Consider the following 6639-nt stretch of genomic DNA (forward strand, 5'->3'; position numbering starts at 1 on the left):
TTTTAAAGAAAAAAAGTACTAGAACAGATGGAATTCAAAGTCACATGTTCTACTTACAGCTGCAATACGAATCATTGCTAATTATGAGACATATACTATTGGGTTACCCTACCACTGTCACTTTACATGCAGACTAACCCTTGCAATTCAGTGCCCCTCTGAGTAACTAGTAGGTACCTGAACAGTTATGAGAATGATCATTTGATGCAAGTACTCCTGGCATTGTACCACTGGCTAGTTTTTACATAAGTATTTTGGGGGAGTGGATAATTTATATTAACTTTGTGTAGTGCAGATGGAAGGGTGATTGTATACTCGTATTGTAAGACTTAATTATGTTCACTTAGCAGTTTCAGTGATGTTAATTTGAGGTTTTGAAGTTATCAAAACATATTTTTTACTTTAGACTTCTTTTAGTTCATACTACTGCTGGAACACATTTCTTCTTTTTATCTTTGGTGTTTTTAAGATGGGTACTTTTCTGTTTGGAGGTAGTAGTTTGCACAGATTCAACCATGTTTTCCATATGTGAGGATAATGTCATTTTTATGGTTGCCTACCTAGTTGTGCTAATTCAGATTGTCAGCTAAGGTCATGCTTTGCATTTTAAGATAAGTACTTCTGTCCCCATGACCCATTAATGAATATTCAGATCCCTGTCCTGAGCATTTTTGTTACTGTGTATGGTTAAAACATGCAGAATATCCTTGCAGTTAATTTCCATTTCAAATGTACTTGCACATTTTATGTTTTTTAGGGTGGCAACGTCCCCTTTAACATGCCTTTCTCGTTATTTATTATGCGTGCTAAATGCTGGGTGATAATATAAAGCTGTGATATTTTGCTAAGAAGTAGTAGCAGCAGCCTATATTAGCAGTAGCACCATACATGTCAGCCGCTATTGACACAGGATTAAGAGACTCTGATTTTTCTTACAGCAACCCAAATTTGACTTTCAGGTCAAGCGGGGTTGGGATGGGAGTGGCTTGAGCAGCAGTCAGTCTGCTCTCTCCTGTTTTCCTTAATTATGGGTGTGGATGTAGTCTGTGCTTGATTGCTGTCTGTTAACAAATTAGGAGGTACAACTTGGTGCTTTTCAGTAGCAGTGGACAGCACCAGCATTCTGAGTGATGCATGCTTTTCCCTTATGGTGCATATCATCTCAAGCACAGGGAGCAGTAGAGCTGTATCATTTGATTTTTTTTTTGCCACAGGGTTTGCCCATTTCCTCCCCTTCATGCACCCAATTTACCCATTCATTCCTCCAGTGGAGTGAGAGCTCTCCAGTACATTAATTCCCCAGTGGAGGTAAGAGTCAGGTGTTGAGGAGTAGGCTAATGAGCACATTTTGTGGATTGTCTTATCCCCCCTGCAGTCTGCAAGCTGTGCTATAGCTGCCATGGGTGTGGTGCATGTGCACTTACACACATTTACATCCTTCCAAGTGGCACACTGCTTGCAATGTCAGACATGCTAGTCTTTTCTTGCAAGGGCAATACACTTGCATTCATGCAGATGCCACCAGTGCAGCAAGTCAAGCTGCCTCCCACCCTGTAGGATGGGCAAACCAGCATTGACCACTCACTCCCATCTTCCCCCATCCAGTCCCTCCAATGCCCATGCTGCTAGTTAAAAACAGGTTGTTTAGAGTGTAATCTTGGCTTTATCCCATTGCACCACAAGGCAGGGTTTTCTGTTGAGTAATGGTGATAACTACACTGTTTAGAAATGTTTATAATTAGGTAAATAAGTTTTGGATGAAAATTTTTGATTAGCATTTTGTAGTCCACATTGTTCTGAAAAACTTTACAAATAAAGTTTGTTTACCGAAGGCGAATTCCACCAAATACTTCATTTGCACTGCCCTTTTACTGGGGAGGGAACATCAGGTTTTCTTTTTTGAACACAGCACAGGTTCAACAAAGGTACTCCTGGAGGCCTGTGTAGACCAGAAAAAGTCTGAAGCCTTGCTGCAGACATCTACAGAAAGCAGGGAGAGATTTTCCTTAGAGGCTAATGGCCTAGAAAGAGTCCAACTGAAGAGCAGAAATGTAGGAATATTGAGCTGTTAAAAAAATGGTCATAAAGGAACTTGCAAGTTAGCCAAGTCCTGAGGATGGTGGACCCAATGAGGTTTTGCTTTATGCACCTCTGATCCCATGCCCAGTATTTGCTTGATCCACTTCTGTCTAATCTCTTTGGAGTGGAGGCAGATAGTGAGATTGCATCTGAAGCTGTTGCACAGGCGTCCATTAAGGAGTTTGAAATGTCTAGGTCAGATGTCATTTCCCAGGTATCTGTGGCAGGTTCTGTCCTATGAGGATTTCAGTTGCTTCCCTTGAGTTATGTAAATCTAAACACATGCCTACAGTAACTCTTCATGAGATGCAAGAGATCAGCCTGATGAAAAAAACTACTGAAGAAAGCCCCCCAGAAGGGTTTGTCATTGTGGGTATCTAATGAACTCATGCTGGCAACCAAATACTGGACTTTTGGCCTTACAGCCATCCACCCCAGTCATGATTACAAAAGATTTGTAGGGGATATATCTGGTGACCGGTCAGAGGATTAAACTTGGCAAAGTTTGAAAACCATGCCAGAGGATGTAAAAAGGCAGTTGTTGGACTTCTCAAGATAAAAGTCTGATGTTTTACACACCTTCCCTAGAGGTTTTCATAAAATGTGGAGGAAAAGAGTAATACAACAGGGTCAATGAAATAGTACACCTGCCCCATGGTACAACTTTGGTTACCTCAGAAAATAGTGAGTCTTCTGTAGGAACCAGACTAAAACAGACAGTTTAGGTAGAAGGACATATGAGGAGAAACAAACCATAGGTTCATAGATAAGTACTAGGCCATCTGCCCGAGGGCATCTTAATAAGCTTAGCCGGAATGTGTTGGCTTTCTCCGCCCCCTTAGATTAGTTCCCTGTGCTTCTGTCCAGTAGAGCCATTACTTCCCTGTGCCTCTGTCTAGCAGAGCCACTGCAATGATCCCTGGGGTACATTTTCTGTTTCCATCCACTCATCAAGGTTTCTCTTGAAGAGTGTTAGTAAGGGGCTCTGCCTAATGTAGACTGGAGTCCTGTTCCAAAGCATGGTGAGTCTCTGGGACAGGAATCTATCCCTCCACTATGTCCTATTTATCTTTGTGGTGCGGTTTAGATCCCTAGAGCATGTGGCTCTCGGGGATTTGTTTTTTTTAGGTGGAGCATGTCCATCAGTTCTGGGTTGGACGGAGCCTTGTATGTCGGGCAGAGATCACCTCTGAGTAAGCGGTATGCAACCGAGTACAGCTGGAGTTTATTTAGTCGGGCTGCATAGGGCATCTGTTTGAGGCCAGTAATCTCTTGGTGAGGTACTTTTGTGGTCTTTCCAGCTGTTGCATGTGTCTTGTAAGGTACATCCCAAATGGGGCGTTGTACTGTATGATGGGTCTGATGAGTAATGAGTAGAGGGGCACAATAAACTCTTTTGTTCTAGATGCAAACCCGTTTGTGATTAGGTGGGCCACATAGAAGGATTTTCTAACCACCTCGGCAACCAGAAAAGAACATATATCCCTTTCCATTAAGCAAGCGACTACCAGTGCTGACTGTGCTCCCAGACACCTTCCCAATTCTTTTTTTTTTTTTGCCTACTGAAGGGTAGGCTTTAGCTTTTCAAGGAGAACTGGGTGTTCTGTATGACTACTAACAAATGAATAAGAAATCATGTCAGAAGGACACAGGGTGGAATTTATTGAAATGCTTTATGATTCCCCAGGCCAGGACCAGCTGGTCCAGCCTGTCCTAATCCCTTTTTTCTCTTGTGGAATTGGGAGAGAATCCTTCTGAAGTAAAAGATTTTTGTACTCTGTTCTTTGCTACCAAAGAAAGGTGGCTCATGGTGACCCATTTCGAATTTGTCAGAGTTTAACTTGTTCACCCTTAAGAACATGTTTAAATTAACAACCCTTCCAGTTGCTTTTACCACTTCTGATTCTAATACACTGTTGAGTTAATTTGGATATGAAGAATGCCCATTTCCACAGATCCACCAACAATAATCCCAGCCAATACCACAGGTTCTTGGTAGGGGAGGGCCATTACAAGTTTACTTCTCTGCCCTTTGGCCTTTCATATAATCATAAATTTATAAGTTGCCTGCCTGACCCCGGTATTTTCTCATTTAAGAGTACAGGGTTATACATATGTACACTTTCTTGGATTACTGTCTCATCTAAGCTTTTTCCGCAGAGGCCATTCAGTTTCCTGAAGTGTGTCGTATGCTGTCTGACCGAACTGTTTTTTTATCCCTGAACCTGCCCAAGTTTGACATTGTCCCACAGAAGTCAAGATATTTTCTTTGGGGCTGTGTTGGGCACATGCAAGTGCCAGCTGCATCTACTCAAAGGCTTGTTGAAGGTTTGCTTTGCAGACCTTACAAAAAGATCACATGTGGTCACTCTAGCCACATAACACAAATTTACCTCAAGAACATCTGGCAACAGCACTGTCATTCTGTACACCAGGTGATACCTCTAGTCCCCCTCCATCAAGAAATAGTTTTCACGGAAGGGCAATCTGGTATTGTGCAATGAGATCATGCCATTGGTGATTCCAAGGTGAATGCACACCATTCGCATGGATGTCTCCGACATCACCTGGGAGATGCATTTGACAGAGTTAAAATGCAAGGGAGGTACAAATCAAGTCCATGATGTGTACCATGCTGAAGAAGATGATGTTACTGAGCCTACCCATAAGAGCATCCAGGCCATTTTTGCAGCCAGAGGCTTTAATAATCAATTCAGGCAGTGCAGTAGTGATGTGGTACATAAATCAGCAAAGAGAACTCCCTTTAACCAGCTCCTCAGGCTGGCAGTGTCCCAGCTGAGATTACATCTTTGTTGTGTCTCATCATCCCAAAGTACAGTGGCTGTCAGATTAAGCAATACCAGACTCAACAGTCAACAGTAGAAGCTGGGCCCCAATGTTTTCTTTATTCTAATGCAAAATTGAGGTATTTCACTTATGGAAATCTTTGCTTCAGAAAGAAATTACCAGTTGGCAAAAAGTTTTGCTCCACATTTCAATGCAAAAAGCCAGGGAAGGGAGAGCCTTTTGACATCCCTTCTATAGGAGGACTCGGTATGCATTTCCTGTCTTCCTTTCATCTTTAAGAATACTGTAGAAAATTCCTCATTTTTTTTCTTTTTGGCCATAAGAATATTCCAGAAAATCTGAGTATTCAAGACCTGATAGTAGCTACTCTGTAGCCAGTCAATCGTGATTCTCCCAATTGCACCAGATGTCCAAGGTGAGGGGTCCTCTTCTGCTTCCACAGCAAGGTACTGTTCTAATCCAGGATGATAGAACAGTGATGTACTTCAGCCTAGGTTCAGTTCGGTCAGTCTGATGCACTTCAAGGACCACTTCTCAGTAGACATGCTCCATTTCCTCCAAGAGGGTAGGAAACCTAGTGGTAGAAGGTCCTGAATATACAGGTGTAAGAAATTTAACTGGTGATTATCCACTAGGGGAAATTCTCACAGAAGCCAATAAACTTGAGGTCCTACAGCACCTACTGTGGCTGTTCTCAGAGATATTTTCCTTTGTCTCTGACACACTGCACCTGAAACCCACCCCAGTTTTCCCATGATTGTGAAACAGTTCTGGAAGAGATGCTGCATTTAAAACTCCATAGGAAATCAGTACCTACCTATAGGACCTTTATTTCATGATTGAAAAGTTAACTCTGTCCCTTTTTGAATCACGTTCTTTAGCGTAGTGACATTCAAGTCTTTATCCTGCAAAAGTTTGTTTTTGGTGACTGTCACTTCAGATTGGAAAATCTTGGAATGACCAGCCTTAATGTGTAAAGAGCATAAAACGTCTTCAGAGGGGACAGGCTGACTCTCAGAATTACCCCTTCCTTCATGTCTAATGTTTCAAGTTTGGAACTCAGCCAAACCATTCTACTGTCTGATTTCTATTCTAACATGCAAAATAAGGGGAAAGGGTGCTATACTTGCTGGATGTGCATAAACAGTTCAGTTATTATATTTCAAGAAAGAAGGGAGTCGGGCAGACAGATCAGATGTTTTATATTCCCCATTCCAGTCAAAGAGGGTAGGTTTGTTTCTAGCAAACCCTAAGTTCAAACTTCATCATGCTTTGTTAGACAGCATTGGAAGATCTCAGAGACCCAGTAAGGAAGTACCCTACCAGAGTAGTAGCCACCACAACAGCCGTCTTCAAGTATGTATCTGGTCTAAGCATTTGTGAAGTGGATGCTTGGACATCTATGCACATGTTTTTCAGGCAGTACAAGGTGGATGTGCAGACCAGAAGCAGGGTAGGGTATGACAGCCTCTTCTCGATTAAGTCTCCTGACAACTTTAGAACTCTTTCCATGGATAATTATACTGCAGTAATGCCCTGTACAATGAGCAAAGTTTAGTTGTGTGTGCGGCTCACCATAATAATCGATATTTGAGTATATGGACCACTGCTGAAATGTAGGCTTCCTCCCACCTGCCCCTTTACTCCTCAGATGTTCTGTTCGCACTTAGAGATTGAGAAGGGGATGCAAGTGGAACTTCACCTCTTATATATACAAAGAAATTAAAGAGAGAACACATATCTGTATTGGAC

This window comes from Protopterus annectens, chromosome 16.part0 (assembly GCF_019279795.1).
Source record: "Protopterus annectens isolate FY-2018-M chromosome 16.part0, PAN1.0, whole genome shotgun sequence".
Lineage (NCBI taxonomy): Eukaryota > Metazoa > Chordata > Ceratodontiformes > Protopteridae > Protopterus > Protopterus annectens.